The 22,815-nt window shown below is 53.0% G+C and overlaps 1 protein-coding gene and 1 long non-coding RNA gene across 22 annotated transcripts in view; both read right to left on the bottom strand.

The window, feature by feature from the left end:
- Positions 1–9,068, bottom strand: part of PRRC2B (proline rich coiled-coil 2B) — a 50,083-nt gene extending 41,015 nt beyond the window's left edge. For 13 of the 21 annotated variants that reach the window (XM_040531719.1, XM_040531727.1, XM_040531733.1 and 10 more), the window contains exon 1: positions 8,826–9,068. The gene's annotated coding sequence lies outside the window, so the exon portion shown is untranslated. Of the gene's footprint in view, positions 1–8,035; positions 8,655–8,780 lie in introns of those variants that run through there. The other 8 variants (XM_040531723.1, XM_040531729.1, XM_040531736.1 and 5 more) reach the window with 2 other exon arrangements.
- Positions 9,069–13,156: 4,088 nt separating this feature from the next.
- LOC121057478 lies at positions 13,157–19,846 on the bottom strand. The gene is made up of 3 exons (XR_005813801.1): positions 19,396–19,846; positions 16,282–18,883; positions 13,157–14,110 (listed from the first exon to the last, which is right to left on the bottom strand). It is a non-coding gene; the product is annotated as an uncharacterized LOC121057478 (long non-coding RNA).
- Positions 19,847–22,815: the final 2,969 nt, after the last annotated feature.

Genomic DNA, 22,815 nt, shown 5'->3' with positions numbered 1-22,815 from the left:
GCAGCAATTCCTGTATTCGCAATTCCAGCTGCTCCCTGCATCTCCTGTCAATCTGCTCTCCTTGTAGCGACAGGGAATGGGAGACCAGGATCACATCTCCCGTGATTTATCACGGAGGTATGCTGCCAGCCGAGTGACACGGCTGGAGGCCGCGAGGCAGCAGGCTGCCTGCTGGCCAGCCCCATCGCCAGGCGTCGCGAAGCCAAGCCACCGCGACCCAAACGTGCACAGCACCACAGAGAGGAGAGGCCGAGCCATCTGGGCAGCACAGCCTTCACCCTGCGGCTAGCGTTCACCCTGCGGCGTGGAGCCCTGCACGCAGAGATAAGGCCTGACAGGGGAACAAAGAGGGCATGCCCTAGAAGATGACCTGATCTCATTTTCTCAATTGCCTTCACCACGCTTACCTGCTGCCTCGCTCGTAAACGTTACCAATGCACCGACAGGCTGGGAATCGCAACTGCTGCTGCTGAGCCTCTGGGCAGCTCGAGAGAAAAGCGACCTCCGTGCCCCAGGTCTGGCCTGTGAACTTCAGATGCCTCACCTCTCTGCTGAACGGCTTTCCCAGCGCTGGGAAGGCAAGGAGCAGAGGAAGGCAGCCAGAAAGGATGGATTTGTAACACCGTGAAACAGATAATGCAGCCTGGAGGCTGGAGAAGAGCTCAACTGTATTTACACAAAAACATTAACGAGCTCTGGACAGACAATGCCCCACCCTGAAGAGGGCCCCTGACCTCCAGTAATTGAGCAAACAGACAAAGATAAGACAGACTTCCCCCTGAGCACGCAAGACTACAGCACAGAGAACAGGGGGAAAAAAATGCAGCCAGAATGCTGGCCTGCAGCCCACCGAGAGTGCTTACGACCTCCTCTGCTCCTGAAACTCCCCCTCCTTCTCAAGCAGCAGAAAACCCAAGTTTTCTCGCCCGTCTGCCCCATCATGCTGTAATAAAGGAACTGACCCCTCGGTGCCAGCTTGTCAGGAAAAAGTAACTGTATGTTCCACCCAAACAGCAGCACTGCAGGGCTTTCTTACCTCCCAGAATCAGGAATTGATTACTGCAGGGATGCAGCAAGTTCCCTGACATGGAGCAACCTGGAAGCACAGCCTGCCAGCACCGTGCTCTTCACCCCCTCAGCCAGGCCATAAAGGCGTTAGATGAGACCGGCCCTAGCACAAACCGGCCCCGATGACCCTATCCGTACATCTCACCAGGCTCTGAAGCCGTGACTTTCTGGAGGCATTTCTTCTGCAGCAAGAAACAACGAGAACAAAGGAGCACATTTCCTTGTTGTTTCACATTTCAGAGGCAAAACCCAGAGGACGGAGCAGCTCTGCTGAGCAACAGCCACCTGTGGCTTCGACAAATCCAACCCACCTAGCACCAGAGGAAAGGGAAGTGACCTAATGCTTCCCAGAGCCGCCCAAAGGAGGGCTCAGACACATCCAAATCTTCACCCTTCGAGCTGTACTTACGCTCTGGCTCCTCCACAACTACATCCAGAGCTGAAGCACAGCAACAGCAGCACCTGAAGTGATTCTGCCTTCCACTTCGCCCTGCTCTGCATCCCCTGAGAGCTGAACGTCCGCGGAGAATACACAGGTACCATGTCCCGTTCCCTCAACACCAAAACAAAGAGCCTCATCACAAACAAGCAATATAAATCCAAACAGAGAAAATTCTGGCAAAATGCTCTGTTGGCAAAACCTCCTGGCAGGATTCAGCTGAACCGTAAGGTAAGCTGGGCATTTAGGTGTCTCAGCAACAACAACAGACCGTGAGGAGCTGGTACAGATCTCCTGAAGGGTTCCAGGGCCAACGCTCTTTTCAGGCTGGGCGTCCAAGGCAGAGAACACTGGTTGCTCAAGTAACACTGCAGGCAGCGACAGAGGTCCCAGAGCTCAGGTGTCTGCACCTACCTCCCTGGGCTCCTGTTCTGTAGCAGCCACCCAAACCTGCACTGCCAAGACCCTCAAAGAGAACAGGTCTCGAGTTAAATCACAAACGGAGGAAAAGTGTCAACGGAAGTCAGAACAGGAGGGAGTGCATTGCAGCAGCAGCTGGCAGGTCTAGAATGGCATCTCCTCCAGTGGAAGCGACTGCCCGCTGGTTCACAAAGCGGACCCAATCCTGCCCGCTGCTTCAAGGGAGCCCACGAGCGCAGAGGAGGCACCCACACAAGTTCTCAGCTCGTGGACGGCACCAGGTCTCTGGACTGACAGCTCAAGTCACCACATCTGGCTCCAAACTGGCAAAGAGACTTCCATCACTAACTACTAAACCAAACCACGCCATTTAAAGGCTGTGAAACTCCCTTACGTCTTCCGTACGGAGTCCTCACGTTCCTGCTACATGTGCTTTTCAAAGTCACTGTAGTAAGAATACCCGGATAGCCAAGGTGAGACACGGCAAGAGTGATGTAGGTGAAACGCTTATGCTGCCAGCCCCCGAATCCAACCACAAGCCTTTAGCCATTAACCAGAGCTCACCTTGGAAGAGCCCAACACAACTGCGGCAAGGGACAAGCCGCAGGACTGCAATCCAGGCTGCTGCAAGGGAACGGATGCGTTCTGAAGAGCAACCGCACCGATTCTTCCAGTGAAGTCACAAACAGCCTTTCACAAGCCCTTCATCTGATCCCACGCTCGGGAACTTACTTCACCTTCCCGTGAGTGCAGGTTTTATAGTAAACAAGCAAGCAGGAGATCAGAGATGTCACCGAGCCAGGAGAGGAAACCGGAGCAGAGCTGGCAGTCTTTAGGGTTATGATGTTCCTTCAGAAACAGATAAAGCTCTTTCCACACAAATGCCATCAGTCGTTGAGTAAGCAGCTCTGTTTTCTCTGCAGCCTTGGGAAGGGAGGATCACGCTGCCACGGGGACCTGGGAGCTCACCTTGTGCCGACGAGCCTCTCTCCAGCAGACCTGGCTCTGGTAACCTCTCCACGCTCCCCGGCCAGCTGCTGACTTCGTGGCCTCAGCTCCCACTCAGGTTACGCACCGAGGAGGACTCGAGACGAAGCCTGATGCTGTTAATCTGCAGGCAGTAAACGCCAAGCCCTCGGCGCGCGCACACTCGGGAGAGGCTCCTGCATGCCCCAGCTGAGCTGATCTCTGCAGACCCGGCCCTCCCCCAGGCACTGGGAGCTCCCCGGGCAGGCACCCCTTCAGCCACACCGGCCGGTACCAACACCAGACTGCAGCATCCCCCGCTGCCCTGGCAAGGCTGAGTAGATCGTTCCCTATCAGATTTCACCAATTTCCCACGGCCATCAGGACTGACACAGCGGGTTCGAACCATCAATAGGATTCCAAGCAGTTCAGACAAGCCTGCAGCTCACACGCGCTGCGGATACCGAAGCTTCCAGGGAAGCATTACTCGAGGTTTCCCGATTTTTACAATACCAGGGCAGCGCAGCATTTCTCAACAGCCTTCCTTACAGGAACCCTGGTCACAGGAGCCATTTGCACTACAAACGAACGCTGAGGATGCTAAAAGGAATCTGATGGGAAAAGGACACAGGTACAAAGCTGTAAAAAGCTGCAAGGTGAGGTGCAGCGCGGCTCGGTACTCTGAAGAAGGGAGAGGTCTTAACTGCTCTTCTGGGGAGCTGTGCAACTCAGGCCACGCACAAGACATCTGCACTACGCTGAGCTGGACAGGAAGCGAAAGCATTTCACAGATGCTTTAATTTACAGAGATATTCTCGGTGCATAACTGACAAGGTGTGTGAGCGTCACCACTCACATTTTCCAGACAGAAAACGACACCAGGGAACTACGCAGCTCTGCTGAGCGGCAGGGCAAGAAACAGACCCTTCTCCTCCAGCTTTGTGGGGCTAGAGGAACCACCCCCTCCATCACCTCACCTTCCTAATGCTGCGTGGCCCAGAGCAGCGCAAAGTCCTGGTCCAGGGGGAGGTCTGCAGGAGCAGGTCTGCAATGCTGGGGCAGGGAAAGCCGCTGACACCTCCTAGATGAGCGACCCCACGCACTGCTTGTCCTAGAGCAGGATCACAGCCATCGGTAAAGCAACGCTTTGCTCAGATGCGGAACGCTAACGCTGTAATAATGCTCAAATCCTGTGAAACTGCTCCTAAATGACGGGCCCTGAAGTTTCAGTTGCTAGGTGGGAGCTTGATGCTTCGGTTATTTAAGAAAAAGATAAAACCATACTGTGCACTATTCCAGCCGTGAAGAAACAGTCTCAAGCACGTCCCTACTCCCCTGCCTGCTTCACAACCCACTCTAAACTCTGTGAACAAGAGCACTCAAGGCTTTTGTACGGGCTCCCAGCCCACATACAGGTAGGAACAGCTGAAGAACCTACCCCACTGCAGAACGCTTCCAAAAAAAATCAGTATATTCCCACACAAGAAGTGCTTGTGGGAGGCAAAGTCCCAATGCAAGCTCTTCAAACCTGCCTCTACGCACTCCCTGCAGCGCCAATCACAACCAAATGCGCCCAAAATGTCTCAGCGGCTACCCAGGAAGGATTCCTCTGTCAAACCTCTTCCAGCAGGGCACTAACACTGGAAATACTGCACAGTTTACTCCTCTTAAGTGCCACTCATCCAGAATTCAAAGGCTATTGAGGATGCTCCCAGCTGCTAATTCAAGCCCCTTGTATACTTCAAGCACTGCGCTGCAACAGAGGAATCCTCTTGGCCAGATGCTCCGTGCCACCACCAAGTCCTCGCTTTCTTCCTCAGATTTTTCGTCTTTGTACTTAGGCCTGGCCCACCTTCCCTCCTCTGCCACTTTTACACGTTTCAGAGCAGACCATTACCTCTTCCGTTGCACCCAAAGCACGGCTGTTTTCACCAGTCCTCCACAACTTAATGCCTGCAGCCTCTTAAGACGGCTGGACTTGATGATCTTGAAGGTCTTTTCCAACCTAGACAATTCCGTGATTCTATCCAGAGGTAACAGTGAGCTCTTGCCCCTGCTAGCTTACCAGCACTGTCCTGAACATTCAGATGTTCAGAACCACACACTGAAAAAGCAGAACGGCCTCTGCAGAACGACACACACACCTTTTACCACCTCAAAACCGCCGTCTGTCCTCACAGACCCCACAGCACCGCAAGTCAAGCGGCTTCAGAACAAACCAATGCCCCAGGTAAACACGGAACAACCCAGTGCTACCAGACCAGCCTCTAGACCGCTTGCGTTACTGTACCAGGGATTCCAGAGGGGAAAAAAGATAAAAATAAAAGGATTTGCAGCTATGCACTTCCCAATAAGTTTACTCATAGGCTCCTACTTCTCAGTCACCTCTGCACAGGAAGCACATGCTCACAGAACATCCTGAATACAAGCACAAGCTGCTAACTGAAGAGAAGCCCAAGGTACATTGCAGCAAGGCTTAACGTTATAATACAATCTTTTGCTTCGGCCCCATTTTTCCTCCTGGGGAAAAGAACATTTCAGTCAAATCAGATGGTTTGTGCATGTATCTGCGAAACCACCTTCAGCAGGGGCTTTCCAGGAGGAGTGCACCGTACCAAAACCACTTCATTTCAGCAGTTAGGAACAGCTGTTCAGTGGAAGGAAAAAACTGCACCTCCCCGGCCTTTACCTGTTCGCAGTGCTTTCGCCTCACTGCCTGATGACACCCGTCTCACTTTTGCGTTTCTTCTGTTCCAAATGACAAACTAGCGATAAGGAGCTGTGAAATTATCGACCTATTAGGAGAATGAGTCAGTGCCACGCGAAAAACAAAGCCCACTTATAAGGCATGATTAGCTGAAGAGCGAGGCCACCACAGATACTCAGGCTCCTCAGATACTGAGCCACCACAATCATCGCCAAGTCGCAGAAAAAAAGGAGGAATCTAGTAAAGAGAAGGACGACCACAGACATCCAGTCCTTGCAACAAACCCTCTCTCCCTCCTCACCCTGAAGTTACTGGTCTGTATTCAGCAAGTTTCTGCTGTCCTTTCTGCTTCTAGATCCACTACAAGAAAACGTGCAATTACAAGTGGAAAAAACCCTGCTATAGCCAGACCTCCTTGTACACGGTAAGTATCATCATAAAACAAAAAACAAAAATGCATGCTATTATTTTCGGTGCAGCCGCACTTGAGAAAGTTAGCCCAGCTTGCCTTTAAATACCTCCAATTACTCAGGTGAGCACAATGAGGGCCTTGAGCAACTCACACTTCTGGACCTTAAACAGGTAGTTCTGTAAGGGATAATCTAACAGGCGCTGCATTGTACAGCTCAGGCACACCGCAGGCACTACGAGACGCGCCAAAAACATGGTCCCGGCATTTGCCAGCTGCACTTCACATGGGAAAGCCTGCAGGACACAGTACGGGCGTCGGGAGCTATGCAAAAGCATCGGCACCAGACACCCGAAGAGCGAGGATTTGTCTTTACACCATCGCTCAGTCAGGTACTGGGGCGCGTTGCGTCAGGCACGAGAAAAACAGAGCCTCTAATGCCACCCCTACTTTTAGGAGGTTGTTCACACAAATTAGCCTTTGAAGTTAGGTTTTACAGAAAGCTTTAATAAAAGGCTTCATTAAAACGTCACTATAAAAGTTAAATCGTTTTAATAATAATAATTCTTTAGGAACATTACTCATATTTATTAAAACTAAAATAGTTTTAAATCCTGCCTCTCCTTTCCAACACTTACTTTCCCTTCTTCATCCAGGTTGGCTGAGTTTCATTTTTTAGCTCTCAAGCGCACAGAAAAATAGAAAAAAAGTCCACAGTTTATCAAAATACATACTGTAGGACCAAAGAAAAATGTCACTGAATTTAGGAAAAAAAGTTGGCCCCTCCCCCCAAAAAATTGCTCTAATAGACTAAAAATAAATAAAAATTCCATGCAAAGTGAAAGGCACCATATAACAACTTTGGAAACCTGTATAAATGCCTATGTGTTTTACTGTTTTTTAGGAGAAAAGATGCCTGTCCAAGCCGCGTAGACATGTTTTCTTATCAGTGAACACGGCTGAAGATGTCCTAAGACGTGTGACATCTTGTCTACTCAAGGTGTGCAGAACACCAGACCAGTGAAAGCAACTAGGAATAAAAGAAGCATCACCTTATACTCAATGTGGCTATCGAATTAAGCACCAAACCAAAATACAGCTGACAGCACGTGTACTAGGACTGGTTGGAGGAAACATGTAATTAAGAAAAAAGAACACTAATCTTAAGCAGTATTTGTGATTTTGTCTGATTTTTAATCTGGACTTTTTAACTATAAAAAGAAAGTACTAGAGAACTTCAAAGAGGTCATGTGGAAGAGGCCTTCTTTATCATTCCCCCCAAATACATTTTGCTAACTGGGAAGAACCTCTTTGACTACGGTTCTGAAAGAAGTAGCATCACCCATGTACCCACGAAAATCTGCGGGAGCCTGATGGAACCGAGGCCCACTTACAGTATTCCATTTAAACTGAAACGTGCAGATAGGTATTTCAACCAGGCAAGACAAGGTCCAAAGCAAAATAAAATAAAATCCCTTCCCTATAAAGCTCGATTCGGTCCTGAAATGGGAGGGATGCCTTCCCTCCCAGCCAGGTACAGCAGATGATGAAGCCACTGCAACCCGCTTACACTTAATACCTATTCCTAGAAACAGAACGACTTAAGTCCCGAACATATGTTTATCATACGTTACTGCCCCAAACACCAGTAAAGCTAATACACAAGTATTTGATGAGCTGATACTCAAGTGCGTATCCCACCCTTCTGATGTTCGGAAGACAAAAACAACAACAAAAAAGCCCTCAGAACAAACCAAAACAACTTTCCTAACAAAACCCCGAACTCCCAGCTCATTCAAACCTGGTCAGCTCTGATTTCCCAGACGAGGGGGTTGTCTGTAGTCACCTTAACAAAAAAAAAACCCTGCTAGCTGCTAACCAGCACCCTGAGCAAACCCTCCCCTCCGAGCCCAGCACCTGCACCCAGGACCCCTGTTATGGTCCCCCTGCTTTGCAGGAGACGCCCTCCCGCCCACCCCGAGCTGTAAAACTCCTTCTCGAAGCAAAAACACCTTTCCAAACCTACCTAGCGAGCTCGCCGAGCGCCAAAACACCCCAACTGCATCCTCCTTTCCCCCAGCTGCAGGGTGAGCCCCCCCCTTTCCCCCCTCATGGGGGGGGGGGGGGGGGGACGACCCGGCCTGCATTTTTCATCGCTCGGCCTCAGGAACCCTTTTGTGGGCTCCCTCACGACAACAAAACAAGGCAGCCTTCGCCGTGCCATCCCCCTTGTTTTTGCTGCGAGGCGCACGGCGCGACAAAAATATCTTTGTGTCACACTCGAGGCGAGGAGGAAAAACAAGCTGCCTGCGCGGCGGGCTGCGAGGCCGCCCCCAGCCCCCCGGGGTGGGGGGGGGGGTGTGTGTGTGTGAGGGGGGGCCCGGCCGAGGGGGGAGCCCCAAAAACCCCCAAATCCACCCCAAATCTCCCCCAGGCCTCAGCGCGGCCCTCGCAGGGGGGAATGGGGGAACGGGGAGGAGGGGGGGGGGCGGTGGCCAGGCCCCGCATCGGCCCCAGACGCCCCCAGCACCCCGGGGGGGGGCCACACACAATAAACACCGGCGGCCAAAGCAGCCCCAAACAGCGGGAGGGAGCCCCCACAACCCCATTTGTTGTGGGGACACCCTCGGCGGGGAGGCCGCGGGGTGCCGCAGCCGCTGGCTCCGGCTCCATTTTAGGGCTGCCTCGTCCCACCTTCCCTCTCCCTCCCCCCCTTCCTCCTCCCTCCTTCTCCTCCTCCTCCTCCCTCGCCCTCCCCCGGCCCCACTCACCGCCCCAAATATCCGCGGCCGCCGCCGCCGGCCCCCGATACCCACCTGTGGGGGTGGCGGGGAGCCGGGAGCGCCTGAGGAGCCGGGTGCCGAGGGGCGATGGGCGCGGGGCGCGGCGGATGGCGGCGGATTGCGCGGCGGCGGCGGGGCGATACGGGTTCTCGCTGCCGCTGCCGCCTCCTCCTCCTCCTCCTTCTCCTCCCCCGGCCCGGCCTGTCAATCCCGCCCGGGAGGGCGCCGCGCCACCGCCCTCCGCACAGCGCCGCCTGCAGAGCCCCGCCGGCCAGGCGACTGAGGGGCGGCCCAAGATGGAGGAGGAGGAGGAGGAGGAGGAAAGGGGCAGAGCTGCGGCCTGACGGCTTCCTCCAGCACCAGCCCCGCTCTCCACCCCCAGCCCCGCTCTCCACACAGCCGGAGCAGGCTCTCGCTCAGCTCTGAGGGGAGATTGTTTCCCCGAGGGTTTTGTTTTTTTTCCCCCCCCGCAGAGCCAGCAGGGCTGGCTGCCTCACCACACACCGAGCCCCTCACGGGGGTATTAAGAGGGGCTGGGGACAGCAAAGTCACCCAACACACCCCATCCCACCCAGTCCGCCCACAAAGTGCCACACACAAGCCCCAAGTGCACCGCCACATCCCCCTTCAGCAGTCCTGAGCTCAAACCACTCACCCTAGGGATACCTTCAAGGGGACTACAAGAGACTTTCCCTGAAGTTTTTGCCTCCTTGTTGAGGCCAACCCGGGCAGGGCAGCAGGGCAATGGCTGTTGTGGGGATTTTTGTCCAGCCACAGCCTTTGCCTTTCCACAGACAGCAGTGAAGTCAGCCTGGCATGCCTCTCTGATTTTATGGGCAACCTGGAGGAACTGCCCCCTGGAAGGATTTCACTCCAGAAATGCAGTTAATTTTTTTTCCATTCACAATAATGGAAATGAATGCAGCAGGGCAAAGTAAGCACTTCTATCCTGAAACAAAACAAAACCTTACCCAGCCATAAAATACAAGTAGCCTCATGAGGCAAGCCTCAAACCCCACAGGCTTGAACAGAGATGCAGGTCAACACAATGTGAGCAGCATTCCTGGCAAGAAGTTTGCACTAAAAATGTTGTAGTAGTTGCCATGAAGCGCAGTTCCTCACCCAGGGCATCTTCCGTAGCTTGGGAGTTATCTCCTCACATGCAAAGCCAAAATATTTTCTCCTTTATTTTTCCTTTCCTGTCCTGTAACACACATGGGTGTTCAGCAGTGTGACAGCTTACATTTTGTGGTGAAAGGCCAGGCTGTAGGTATACATGCATTTATTTATTTTTTTTTTTTTAGAAACCATCCAGCAGTTTTTGAAAATGACAAGCAGGCCATTTTCAGGGTGGTTTTAATTAGAGAAAAGTCACTAAAAATCTTTAAAATCTGGGCTTACTTAATATTTTCAGGATCTCTGCATATGATACATTCCTCTGCTTTGCCTCAAAGGTGGCCCTGAAGTTTCTAAATTATGCCTGTTTTTAACCATCTTGGCAGGGGCCACCACAGTGACAAAAAAAGCCTCTAAAAAATAGGAAAGAATACTGAATCACTCCCATAAATACACATTATACACACACACACACCACAAGCACCTGGGCAATTTCTACAGAGAACTGGCCTCTTGCAACTGCCTTCTTTAGCTTATTCATGGGTCACCAGTCCTGTGCTGTCACACTGTGTCCCCTTCCCTATGAATGGAAGGTGCCTTTAGAGGGCTTTTGCAGCACACAACCCTGGTGCTGCAGGAGAACGGCCCTCACCTCTCCCCGGGCTTACGGGAGCAGGGTGAAGGCTGGCACCTGGCTTGGTGCTCAGGAGAGATGTGTGTGATCTCAAACAGTCATCAGGAGTAGTGCAGAGGGAGGAAACGCAGGAACAGCTTTCTGGACCATATGTGATGTTCCTACAGTTGATCTGCACGGCTGTAGAAGTTGCCAGGCACTGAGCTACCAAGAGACGCACAAGCACTGCTAAAAACCATCATCTGGCTGTCAGATCCCTTCCTTCTCTGGATAACGAAGTATCACACTGCTCCTGCCCATCTCATCTTCCATGCAGCACATTTTTCCTCTCTGGAGACAGCAGGCCAATGCCCTCTGCTTCTGCTTACAGGCACTTGCATGGAGAGGGCCACTCTCCTTCCTGACACTACCAAACTCCCACTTACCCCAAATCTCTGGGGAGTCAGGGTATTAGCCTGGCCTGTTTGGTTTTCTTTCTCCATCAGTCTTCCCATCTGGCCAGACAAGTGCACACATGCACGCACACATACACAAATAAAAACAGCTCTTCTAACTTGCTTCCTGCCCATCCAGACCTCACTGTCCTCCACCAGCAAAGCTACAGGTCAGCCAAGTTTCCAGAGAGGGCCTCCGATTTGGGCTGCCGCTTTTCACATTCAGGTGCCCTTCCCTGCAGCACCATGCTGTTTCACAGCCCTTGTCAGCAAATGAGGAGGAAGAAGAGTGAACCATCTTGTGCTATTTGTTGTTGATGCACAATAACAGCAAACACCCAAAGGCATTAATGTTGCCCTTCGGGAGTCGGGCACTGTGGGATCCCCTCGCTTTCAATGACTTACGCAGCCACCTACAACCCAAACCACCGGCAGGTGACTCACACAGGCTTGTCCAGGTCAGCGCTATGCACACCTGCTGCTGTAATAAGCAGTTCTCTGAAGGTCTCTTGTGCATCTCCAAGGCAACAATCCAAGGCCAAGGGAATAGATGTGCCAATTAAAGAAAAAACTAATGCAACCTGTTGTGGAGATCAAAGGACAAAGTAAACAAATGAAAGACAATTCTATATTCATTATCAGGTGTGTACGCTGCAGCTCCCACAAACTGCTTCTTTACCTGCGCCTCGCAGCACACTGAGGCCAACTCCATGGAGCTTTGTAAACTCTCATGGGTCAGGACTGTATTGGGGCTGAGCTCTTCTCTGTTCAGAGATGGTCACCATCTGAAAAGTGAAAAGACATTGTGTTCCTATCACTGAAGGGAAAAGCGTGGCTCCTCTGCAACCTGGTCCATGAGGATGACACCAGACCTTGGCATAACGCGATGAATTCCTGTGCCACTCTTCGAACATCCTGCAGCACCTTTCACCTGCCTGTGTATAAATGAGAATGGGTTTAACATGAGTCCTGCTGTGATTAGACCCACAACAGACTACAGTGAGCAGGGTGGGGACGGTGAGAGGAGACTTGGACAGACTGATGAATGGGTTTCACCTGGATGAAGTTCAATGCACAGCTCCGTGTAGGATCCTTTCTGGAAGGACTGCTCACCCACTCCGATTTTTGACCTCTTCCAGACTGCTGAGCAAATTTTCCCCTGGACGTGAGAGTCAAACTCAGAACCTCCTGCTTCCTCTTCCCAGGATTAATTACAAGTGAACGCATGAACCCTGCTGTGTGCTTCATCCTTCCACTAATTAAGAATCCTGTCAAATAGAAAATAACCACTGCAGAGGGCTTACAGCCCTAGTATAGAATTTGTATCTACAGAAATGTCTTGTGCTCTAAGGCTTCCTAGAAATAATTGAATTACTATTATATTCTGCAGCTTCTTCAAACATTTGCTCTACATCTATAAATCCTCACCCATGGCCTGCATCTTTCAGGGTTGTTTACAGCAGAGCAAACTGAAGGCTAAACGCTCTTATGCTATTTTGCTATCACTTTGCTCAGCTGTAAATGTCAGCCTGCAGCATAAGACAGCCCCTTACTGTCCTTATGGTCATTCACAAAATGCCACAATCCATTTGGAAAAAAGCAAAGTGATCCCACTCCATACTCCATCCAGAGGCCATTCAGCACACACAAGGCATGCATTTGCTTTATGGGGTCAGATCGTGGTCCTTCTAGTTTTCTGTCCATCTCAGACAGCAGCCAACATCAGCTGCTGCAGAAGAAACATCGTGGACAGTTGTGGAGTAACCTGTCCATGGCAGAATGTGCTTTCTAATCCCATGAGGGATTAGAAATGTGAAATGCAGTGAAATGAAAATGTGGGGAATGTGAAAAGAGCATGAAAACTGAGGACTCTTGGCTTTTCCTCTAAACTAGGTTAAATCTGATCAGGGAAAGCAAAGACTGCAACACTGTGCTCATTTACACTAACCTATGGCATGGTCCCCTCAGTGCATCTAATTAAGTGCCTGGGGTCTTGCCATGCAGTTACAGCAGCTCTGCTCTCAGGGCCGGTTGGTAGTTTCTTCATTTTATTTTTTCCCTCCCACAACATTCATTGAATACCTGACCAGTTCCCAGGGCACTGAATTCATCTCAGGCCCTGAGATTGTTGAACCATTACATGCACAAAGATTTATTTTACAGATGGGTGTGGAAAAAAAAACATGCCCTATGGAGGGGAAAATATAAAAGAAAAAAGTAAACCACAGACTTTAATCAAGGTCTTCAATATTCTACCTGAGTAGCTCCAACCATTGGGAAAATGTGTTCTTGCTGGTGTTTCTGGAAATAAAAAAAAACAACACTAAATGTCAAGTTTTCATTGTGTATCAAAGAAGGGATGTCAGAACTTCACTGTTTTCACTGAAAAGAACCTTTTTTTTTTCCTCCCCAGCTTGCTCTATCCCATCAATAACTGCAACAGAGAAATCCTCCGGTCAAACACGACTTGTCTTTTCCAGATCCAAAGAAAAACAATCCTCACAGCTACCCAAAATCCTCTTTCCCTTAGAGTGTCATCTGGTTCTGACATCCCCAGCTGCACGCTCTCCTTCCTTTCCCTGGCCAGCTCTGCGTGGAAGGGCAGCAGTCTGGGTGCCCAGGTGGGATGCAATCACTGCCCATCTCCTGTGCATTATGCAGCCAGGCCGGCTGCTCCTCTCCTGCTCTCACAAAGGCAGGTGGCGGCTCTCTCGGCGTGCCAGCACCCACATCCCCTCCCTAGAGGCATCCAGAGTAGCTCTGGCCACCCCCAGGCCTAGGGGTCCCCTCTGTCTGCCCCCAGCTCCCATTCTTTTTCCCCATCAAATCTCACCACAGAGGCAGGACAGACCCACTGACTCCAGTTCCTTCCTACTGCAGGAGGGGCCGGGCGCCCCAGCCAGTCTTATTTGCCTTTTTTTTTTTTCTTTTTCCCCTAGCTCTCACAGGTGAGTGGCTCTTGCTCCTGTAGCTGCTGAAGAAGTACCTCTTCTTTATTCCTTTGTGGCCTATGGGAACCCGCAGGCTCTGCATGAGAACAAGATGCCATCGAAGCATTTCCGTTTGCCAGACTATTGTTTGTCCTTTTAAAGTCTGCAGACCTACGCCGTTCTTAGTGAGTGAATGCTGGCTGCCTGAAGGAGAAAATAAAATGACTATTTAAGGCTCTAAAAAAGGAAATCATTTAAAACAGGGCTGATTAAAAGGAAGAAACTATTCTTCCAGTGAGAAGTGGATTGCTTTCAGCTGGCTTTAGTGCTGAGCTTTGTCTGCAATGAGGATCAAATACCAGTTGCCTGATACTGCAAGTATTTTGGAGGCACTTCATCAGCCATCACTTCAGTTTTTCCCTGGGTGTAGCTGCAAAACAAGGCTACAGCTTCTGCTCATCCTGGCTTCGTGATTTTTCATTTGGCTGTGCTGTTCAGAAGCTAACAAGGCTGTTCTCAGTCCAGATTTAAAACCCCAAACTCCTTTTTACTACAGCCACTGGGAAGCCTTCCCACAGCCTTGATTGCATAAATAGGAAGAGGTTCCAGGAAAAAAAAAAAAAAAAGAAAATTCAAGAAGCCCCATGCACCTTCCTCACAACAAAACTGTTTGTATTCTTGAAAAGACTCCAAAGACTGTTGGTGACATGCTGACATTTCAGCACACTCAGAAGAAACCAGGGAAATGTAGCTGCAAATACTAAAGAAGTTTCATCAGGCAAGGACCTTTTTGTTCAATGCAGCACTTGCCACCAGAGTATGCTGAAAACCAGTTAGGAGTGTCTGCTTTTGAACTTAGCACCTTTGGTTAGCCTCTGTCAAACTCTCTTTTTTTCAAAGAGTTTGGAGGAGGAAATCAAGACAAATATGGGAATTCAGTTATTTGACATAGGATCCTAGAAAGCGCATCTCAAAGCACAAGAAATATTTCCCAGAAAGGCAACACATGACCGCCTTAGCTCAACCTGTCTGACTTTTACAGCCATTCATAAGCAGGTCACTGCATTAGGCAATTTTATCAGCTTTATTTGGCTCTGACTTGAAGATCAGCAATTGTCCCAAACAATGCTGGAGCCAAACCTCTGGAGAACCGATGGGGAAATTTCAGCAACAAAACCCACTGTCTCTTGAAAATGCTATTTCACTTCTGTCTGTCCATACAGGAAAACCACAGCCTACTTTGGGGACAAACTCAGCCAAATATTTCAGGCTGGAGTTAGCCACAAGACCTGCACTGACAAGGAGGTGCAGACCTCCCAGAAATCGAACACGTGGACAGGCAAACCCATAGATGCCCTAAATTTATTAAAGATATTTTGAGGCACCTTAAAGTAATTCATTTTTGCAATGCCTGATATTCAGTCAAGATTTAAACCGACACGGTTTTGTTGCCTGCCTTGAAGCCCTCACAATGACCACAGATGTGGCAGGAATGCAGGCTCGGGGACGTGTTTGGGTTCACGGTTCCAGCCTTCAATCCCAACCATCTGATTCCCCCGCTCCGTGTGCTGCGAGACAGCTGTTGTTTCGCAGTTCAAAAATATCTCGCTTCGCCCCGCCGAAGGGAACGATCAGCTGCCTCTGAACGTGATGAAGCTGATGAGAATGAGTGATTTTGGGAGAACTGCAGCCCCTGCTGTAAGCGAGCAGACTCTCGCTGTCCCTGACAAGCGTGCCTCTGATCTGCTACAGGATGATCGCAGCCCGGCCAGCGTGTGAATCCTGCACACGTGCAGAGACAGAGATGACAACTTGTGGTTAGCAGGGGCTGTGGGATTCACTTCCAGAGCTCCCAGGCAAAGGTCATCATCTGGAGCCTCTCCAGAGCTGCAGCATTCCCCTTTTCACAGACGATTTATAAAATAACGCTACGCTTTAGCGAGCCCTGTTTCTCGTGACTACGTTTGTCCCTTCTGCCTCATCAGGTCTCACCAAGTCCCTCATGAGTTCAGTCTCCTTAATTATTACCACGCTTCCTAAATATTCCAGCGGGAGCCGAGTATCTGCCTGGGAAGGCACAGTCCCGACCCGAGAAGCTCCAGCCCCCAAAGGCCGGGATCTCCCCATGCCCTGCTGGGGAGCCCTTTGGGATCAGCTCGACAGAACGGGCCGGGATTTCTCCCTCCAGGACCCCTCCTGGCAGCCCAGCGCCATCCTGCTTCGTCCCCGCTAGAGGGAGCGACAAACCCAGCCTGGGAGCCGCCGCCGGCCGCGCTCAGTCCCCGGCATCTCCCCGGGGAGCACCGGGCTGGGGTGGGGTGGGATGGGGGGCGGACAGCTCTGTGCCCCCCATCCCTCAAGGGTCCCACACCTACCGACTGTCCCCGGGGTGGAGATCAAGGCGATAAGTGGTGGTCCTGCTGCGGGAGACCTAAATCCTTCATCCGCTGCTGGGCCGGGATGTGGGGTGGGTGTAGGGGGAGAGGAGGTGGGGAAATAAGGGGGAGAAAGGTGGAGGGGATGGGAAAGGAGGGATAGAGCCCTGGGAGGGAAATGAGGGAGGTGGAGGGGGTAAAAGAGCAGTAGGGAGAGAAGGGAAGGGGTCGCACTGCTGAACTAAATCCGTGTTGCAGAGCAGTCCCTTTCTTTTCGCCATCTGGTCCTGCCAAGGGGCACAGCAGGATGGAAACGGCCACAATAGCGATGGAGAGCCCAAACACCCTTGCTCAGGACATAAAGTGGAGCTGAGGTGCTGATGCAGCCAGGGAAACAAGGGGAAATTTGTGCTGCCTCCTTCCCCAGCTCTGGTCTCCGTCAAGGCAGGGACAAGTCTGCCTGCTGGGCTCACAGGAGAGCAAAGGAGGAGGACTAAGGATGGGGGAGAGGGACGAGGCCAGGAGGAAAATAAGCCATGGATGGAGCCGTTCCTCCCAGCAGGGCCCTGGGATCTCCTCCAGGGCCCAGCAAAGAGCCCAGCTCTGCCACAAGCCACTGGGCTGGGAAGGACACAGCCTCTGCAGGGGGAGATAGGGAGGTTGGAAGGGTCCGAGACGCTGTTCCGAGTGCCGGGGGATTTATGGCAGCAAGAGCAACACCTCAGCCTCTCCGTCAGGGCATTGCAGAGCGGGTTCCCAGCAGCTGCAGCACATGGGGCCTGTGAGCAGAGAAGGGGGAAGCAGAGCAGGAGGGAAGGAAGCGATCAGGGGAAGGAACCAGGGCTCCAGCTGCACCCAGGGCTGCCCCAGGCCTGAAGGTGGCTCCCACTTGCCAATTTAAAACCTGCCCAGGGAGTGCTAATGAACCTGGCTAATGAGCACCAGCTGCGGTAAACACCACCTGGCTCACCCTCACCCCAAATCACCCCGCAGCTCTGCTGAGACCCCTGGGGCCAGTTTGCATGGTGTGGGGGGATGTGGGTGCGCTGCTGCCCTCCGGTGCAGGAGGAGGCTCGAGCATTTCTGCTCTATGCATCCCAAGGCTGTCAGCGACCCCTTGCTTGGGGACCCCCTGGTGCATGGGGAGCCAAGAAGGTCCTGATGTGCTCCAGTTGGAATTGCCCAAACCCAGACTGCGTCATCACCACGGTTTTGCTGAGTGTGTCACTCTTTCCCCTACATCCCACACCTACCTGGAGGGTCCCCGAGGGCTCTGCAGCTCCTCTCCTTTGCCCTCGCAGCCTTGGCAAGAAGAGTGGGCAAAAAAGAAGTCTGCGACCAAGGAGGTCCGGGCAGACCCCAGCCCTTCCAAATGGGCACAGGGACTGGGCACCACTGGGGTCTGCAGCAGCGGGGCCACCCCACATATCCTAGCCTGGGGAGGGGGCAGGCAGGCAGCAACACTGATGCTGTGGTCCAGGAAACCCAGCGCCTGGGCTGATTTTAGGTACAAGGGAACAGGGGACCCGGGACAGGGGCGCGACAAGGCTAATTTCAGCAGCACCAGGAGCCTCTCCTGTGCTGGCAGGAGGCACGGGGGCCTCAGGGGCTGGCCAGGAGCCTCGCACCACCTCTGCCTGGCCCTGTGGGTGGGGATGGGGCGTGGGGGCCATCAGGAAGGAGCCCCTGACCTTGCCCGGGGTGCGCGTCTCGCCTGGCTGCGGAGGAGACAGGTGATGCCAGGGCTGGCAGGCGCTGCGGCGGGAGCACAGCCAGGGGGTTATTAATAACCTGCTGAGTCAGGGGGGGCTCTTGGGTTTCAGGATCACAAGACACAGACGCCAAGCGGCTCAGATGGATCCCTCACCCCCCCCTCCCCATTCCTGATTTTTTACATTGACGGGGACAACTGTGAAGCTGGGTGGGGGCTGCAGTCGGAGCTGGGTGCCCTCGAGCATCGCGCTGCCTGCAGGGCTGCCCAGCCCCGTCCTGATGGTCCAAAACACCGCAAGAGAGGGACACTCAGCCGCTAGGACACGTTCGGTCACTGGCTCCTTGCTGAGCCCCAGGAGCTACGTCAGGATATAGCAGCTCTGGAAGCCCAATTCCCCGTCAGCATAATCAGATCGCATCGTGAGGAAATAAATGAGCACGTGGGCTTCACTGGCAGTCCTGCCTCCCTGCAGGATCATCGCTGCAGCCCCAAATCAGGCTGTGCCAGGGGCTGGTATCCTGGTGCCGCCCAAAGGGATGGAGCCAAGGGCCTTGTAAGATGCCAGGAGCATTCGGAGGATCTTGCAGACATGCACTTCGCAGTGCCTAATTGCAAGAGTTTTGCAAGGGATAAAAAGCTGCAGGTTATGGGGCAGCTCTCACTGGTCAGATGTCCCAGAAAGCGTCTTGTCCCATCCTGGCTGCCACAGGGTCACTTCTGTTGAAGCAACACGGACAGGCCGAGGTCTGCTCTGGGATGGCGATTCCTTTTGCATGGCTACGGAAAAGTAGTCGGCAAGGTGGAACAGATTAACTTTCCGATGCAGCAGCCCATGGTAGCAGCGTGCACCTTGCACACCGAGGGGCCCCATCACTCCCTCTCTGTGCCCTGGGAAGCAGAAATTCACACCCAGAGCTCTCTAGGGCCATGCATCCCACTGGGGGGGCTCGCTCCCCTCCACTGGTGGCTGGTCCCGTTCCCAGTTTCCCCATCCAATCCCCCTGGGTGCAGTGGGGACGCAGCTGCATTTTGGGAGAGGAGCACTCCTGCTTTTGCCAGCAGCGTGCTCCCCTCCAGGCTGGCACCCGGCACCGCCGTCTATTTTTTCCCCCGGGACAGGACAAAAATAAGCCTGTCGCACCCCTCTGCAGCAGCTGCTAGGGACATCACGCAGGCCACGCTGCTTTTCCCTGGCCCCTCTGCTGTCACAGCGCTCACACCCCAGCGCCCGCAATTGCTCTCGCTGTTGCTGCCACTTGCAGTGGCTGAAATAAGTGAAGTGCTGACGCTCTCCTGGCCTGCTGCGTCCCCGGAGAGGTCTCGTTTCGTGGTATCAGGCTGGCTGAGCAGCCAAGCCCCGTTCATTTCAATTAGCCCGACAGCTCTCAAATCCTATTTACCTTTATGGATGTGTTAGCATCTCGCTGCTGCCTGCATTGAGCCCAGATGAAAGGGCGAGCGGGAATACGTGCGGTGCCGTGCAGATACCACGTGTGAACCCTCGCTGCGAGGCCAGGCCGAGTACTGAGCACAGACACTGATAAAACCGTATCAGAGGAACACAGCGAACCTCACGTAGCCCGGAGCAGCCTGCAGCATTAACCACGGCCTGGCGAGGAGCTCAGGCTTTGGGCTTTAAACATTTTACACTGTAAGAGATGCGTCTGTGGAGAGATACAATACAAAAAAGGCCTGAGATCCTGTAGCCCCGTGGGTCTCCTTTCTGACGAGGTGCTCCCTCCCAGCAGGACCTGTCCTTAGGTTCATGTACCTCATTAGGATTTTAACAATCGTTTACCATCGCGACACATTCCAGCACTTAAATAAGCTCCTTGAGAGGGAGAGATAAGGTATCAGCCTTCCTGTTCATCTTGCCAGTCTGTCTGCAGCAGATAAACATGTTGGGCAGCAGGAAAAAGGTTATCTAGAAAGGAAGCCGAGCAACGGCTGCTGTTATTGCAGGAGGCTTTGAGAAAAGGAACGCCACCAGGAATCCCGCACGGCGTACAAGCCCTTCCCGGCGGGACTTGATTGATGATGGCTGGAGCCCAGCTGAGCCTTCCTCCCCGGGGCAGGGGCATCCTCCTGTCGGGCCGAGGGAGGGCTCCCGAGGCGGTTGTGCTCTCCCAGGGTGAGGTGACGAGCAAGGCAGGTGCCCCCAAGCCTGCTGCTTGCCTGCACAGCAGGGGGTTGATGTAGGGTCCCTCCATGCCCTGGGCACGCATCTCCCATCTCAGCGAGCAGGGAGAGTGGGAAGGAGTTTGGGACAATCCCCGGACTTCCTTAACCTAAATATCTCCTTGCGTTTTGGGATGGGACAGGAGAACCAACCTGTGCTGGGGGGTTTGTTTACAGCCTGGTAGGAAACTTGCTTTTCCTTTGGATGGCAGCCTTTTGCTTTATCGTCTGGTCTTTGGTTTGTTTGCTCGTTTGCAGGTGCAGGAAAAATATATATAATTTATAGAAAACAAAACCAAAAAGCTGCCATTTCCAGTCAAATTTGCAGAGCCCCTTCTTGTGATCGCCCAGGGACAAAAGATCCCAGAAAGCAGCAACGTGGCTCAGGAAATGTCCTGGGCTGGGGGCTGCAGGGCAATGACAGGAGCAAATCCTGCCAGGAAGCGCCGTGGGTCTGCTTGGCCTCTTTTCCCCCCCGGACCCTTCATCTCCCTCCTGCCTCCCTCCAGACATCCTCCCCACATCCCTCCACGTGCTCCTCCATCTCACTGATTCCTAGTAAGCTGCGTTTTATATAACCCCTGGCTCGCGCTGGACACCGAGGCTGTGCTTTACCACGCTGTTAATACACATCTGTAGGTTCAGGATTTAAAGCAAATAACCCCCTTGCAGCCAGGGGGAGCAAACCACGACCACCCAGGGCTGGCAGCCCCGAGGTGCAAATCCCAGCGGGGAGAGGGCACCAGCACTGGGTGCATCACAGGGCACCCACACCCTGATGCCAGGGATGAATTCCTCGTCATCGTGTGTGTGTGAGCACTGCGCAGCACTTCGGTCTCTGGGCAAGTGTTTCGCTAGCATCCATCATCCCGTTGCTCTCACTTTAATTAATCTCTGCAGGTCTGGCTTTCCAGCGCTGATGGTCTTGTACAGACCTGCTGGTCCTTGGGGAAGGGAAAAAGTCAGACAGGGTCCCATGAGCGAGGGGGTGTCAGGGGAAGGGGACTTCACAAGGACAGGGCACTTTCTGGGGAGAGGAAGCCAGCTCCACCTGGTAGGAATTTGGTTAGAAATGCTTAAATCGGGTGAGATTCCAGTGCAATGCCCAGGTCCCCAGCTCCATCCCCATCCTCCAAGAGGCTCAGAGTGACCACACTGCAAAGGGAAGAGCATTGGTGTTCCCAAGGGCCCCGAGCTGTGGTGTGCGGCCAGCAGCGTTTGCCACAGGGCCAAGGTGCAACCCCGCTCACCCAGACCCGCTGAGCCAATTTGTTCCAAGGCTACAATTAGCTGTTCATCACGGCCAAGCCTTGAATGAGATTCCTCCTAGCTGGAGAGGCTTCCCCTGCTCGGGAAGCATGGGTTTGCCAGGGGAAACCCTGCCTGGGGGGCTGGGGGAGCGCTGCCCCCCGGCCGCTCAGCACCATCCCACCGCAGCCGGGGCTGCTCGGGCTGCGCGAGGTTAAAGGTTTTATGCAACCCTTGCGATTAATTTCTCCTAAATCTGCAATTCTTCCCCACCTTTTATTTTTATAAAAAGAAAAGGGGGGGGGGGGGGGGGGTATTTACGAGGGATTTCACTCGCATAATGAAATAAATGTGATCAGCTGAGGGACCCGTAATCCGCTTTGACTCTTGCATCCCGGGGAATGACCACGGAGATCTTCGCTGCTCCGAGTCCCAGCGAGGTGGGGAGCAAAGAGCTCCCCCGTGCCCGCCCTGCCTTAGCTGGTTTTGGAAATGTTAAACAGGCAGGGAAGTGTCAGCCAGGGTCCCTTGGGTGGATGCTGGAGGAGAACACCTCCTTGGTCATCTGCGCCCCCCCTGCCGCCCGCCGTGCTGCGAGGAGCTGGCCGCGTCGCTGTTTGGGGCGCTCTGGCTCTGCGGCACACACCTGTGCAAAAGGGAGGAACCGTCCTGTTTCTTTAAGCTTTGCCCAATATATTAAACTTTTAGCCTGGAAATGGCATGGTTAGTTATCGCTTCAATACAGAAACTTAGCTGAAAGCCACGCAGATGATCTTCCTGACTGGGGAGAAGTCTCTGAGGCCCAGAGTGGGTTAAACCCATGGGTCCCTTGTCCCCATCAGAAGCACCCCAGAGTGAGTAAGAGGGGTGCACTTGCCAAGAACACCCAGCACAGGGTGAGCTAGAGCCACGACCTTGCTACCGCAGGGAGATCTTGTATAACAGCCCTCCCAGTTCCCCCCGAGCCCTCAAATCCCCCAGGCATCTCCCTGGGTGACAGCCAGCTCCCCATCACCAGCCTCATCCTTGGGGGGACACGGGGCTTGGTCACCCCTTCCCCAAGGGACCGCAGAGAGGATCCCCAGCAGCCCTGGGCAGGGAGGACAGCACAGCCCTGACACGGGAAGGATTTGTCCCACCACATTTGTCATTACTGAGGCCACCAAAGCCCAAATCAGCGTGTTCAAATAAAACACCGGCTTAGGCTGGGGAGGGGGAGCTCAACACCCCAGCCGTGATTCCCACATATGCCCACGGACATAATCCAGATTTGCTACTTTCCCTGGCACCCTCTGTAGGGTTTTTTGTTGTTGTTGTTTTTAATAAATTAAAATCTCTTTTTGCTGCCGAGCACGATCAGTGCTAGGGCGCGGGGAGGAGCAGCCTTGACTGCA

Source organism: Cygnus olor, chromosome 19, assembly GCF_009769625.2.
Source record: "Cygnus olor isolate bCygOlo1 chromosome 19, bCygOlo1.pri.v2, whole genome shotgun sequence".
NCBI classification, from domain to species: Eukaryota; Metazoa; Chordata; class Aves; order Anseriformes; family Anatidae; genus Cygnus; species Cygnus olor.
This window is presented reverse-complemented; position numbering and strand designations above follow the sequence as displayed.